At 40.2% G+C, this 1847-nt stretch overlaps 1 pseudogene; it reads left to right on the top strand.

Moving 5' to 3' along the window:
- Positions 1-1027: 1027 nt before the first annotated feature.
- Positions 1028-1529, top strand: LOC115286394 (annotated as a pseudogene).
- Positions 1530-1847: the final 318 nt, after the last annotated feature.

The following is a 1847-nucleotide window of genomic DNA, read 5'->3' as shown; positions in this document are numbered from 1 at the left end:
CCCTTTCATGATGTTTCATTAGATGTTTGTGCTTTTATTTGTCCATGTTTCCCCCATTTCATCATCCAGTTAGCTCTTAAGCACAGTGAAATGTAATTAATAAACAATTCACTTCAGTTTTTCCTGTGAAACTGTTTTCAAGTCTTTGATTCACAGAGCTCTGATGCTCATTAATTTAAATTTTCATTGTACAGAAAACCACAGTTTTTAATTCTGCACTTACATACCTGGTAGCAATTGGCTTTTGTTTACTACTGGGGATACAGTGGTAATGGACATTCCCAAGTTTGCTTATGTTTTGATACATGGCTCTTACCACCGTCTGTCTCATTTCTTCATATTTATTTATCATGAATAAAATTGTAATATCTATGCCAAGATAGCAAGCATGGTTCTGTCCAAACTAAGGATTTATTTATTTTTTTTTCACTTTACTCCATTTTTCAAAATCTCAGGCTGGTAGGACAATAACAAGAATGATTTTCTCCTTTTTATCTTCTTGTTCTTTATTTGCTATTGTACTCAGGTTCTTTTTGCTTTGTCAATTTAAGAGTAGAATAACTTTGGCTTTGATCCTGGGTAATGATTTTTATATATTGATTATTTAATTCATTGGATTTACTGTTGCCTAACAAGTTTCTATTTTATAGCTAACACTTAATTGAGTGCTCAGGGCAGAACTGTTGTTAATCCTCCTTTCAAGACAGTTTCTTTATTTTTTAATTTTATTAAATTTTTTAAAAAAATTTTTGAGAGAGAGAGAGCCTAAGAAGGGGAGGAGCAGAAAGAGAGGGAAACACAGAACCTTCAGCAGGCTCCAGTCTCCAGATTTGTCAGCACAGAACCCAATGCAGGGCTCAAACTCTTGAGCTGTGAGATCATGATCTGAGCCAAAGTTGGCCGCTTAACCAAGTGAGCCACCCAGGTGCCCCCAAAACCATTTTTAAAGACAAAAGGGATTTCCTTTCTTTTCATATTTCATTATTTAAAAGTACTGGGATCTTCTTCTTGATTCTGAAGTGAAATAGGTGCCGCTGTTGCTGCTGGTGTTGAATTCAGAACCGTAGCGGAACATGGGGCTGGAGGACAAGCAAAAGATGCTGACTGACTCCGGAGATCCCAAAGAGGAGGAAGAGGAGGAGGAGGAATTAGTGGATCCCCTAACACCAGTGAGAGAGCAATGCGAGCAGCTGGAGAAATGTGTAAAGGCTCGGGAGCGGCTAGAGCTCTGTGACCAGCGTGTCTCCTCCAGGTCACAGACAGAGGAAGACTGCACAGAGGAGCTCTTTGACTTCCTGCATGCAAGGGACCATTGTGTGGCCCACAAACTCTTTAACAGCTTGAAATAAATGTGCAGACTCCACCCCAGCCTTCATCACCTGGGCATCGGGATATTTCCTTATGGTTTTGACCATGCCATTTGTTTATTTGTGTAACTGTGAGTTAATGTGAACCTCATGGATTTTAGCTAGGCAGGTAGCTTCTATGTGATTAGCAATGATTCCTCTTAATAAAGGCCACTGATCTGCCAAAAATAAAAAATAAAAAATAAATAAAAGTACTGGGATATTTATTTTAATATGGTTACTTTTCCCCAGCACAGAAAGTATTTGCGTATGAAAGTAGCCGCCGTTAGTATGAGACACTTTTGATGTTAAGGAAGCCATGTTATGGGGCACCTGGGCGGCTCAGTACCTTAAGCACTCAACTCTTGGGTTCAGCGCAGGTGATAACCTCACAGGGCATGGTTTCCAGCCCTGTGTCAGGCTGTGTGCTGATGGCTGCAGAGACTTCTTGGGATTCTCTGTCTCCCTCTCTCTCAGCCCTTACCCCCCCTCAAAATAAAT

Source organism: Suricata suricatta, chromosome 3 (assembly GCF_006229205.1).
Source record: "Suricata suricatta isolate VVHF042 chromosome 3, meerkat_22Aug2017_6uvM2_HiC, whole genome shotgun sequence".
Taxonomy (NCBI): Eukaryota; Metazoa; Chordata; class Mammalia; order Carnivora; family Herpestidae; genus Suricata; species Suricata suricatta.
This window is presented reverse-complemented; position numbering and strand designations above follow the sequence as displayed.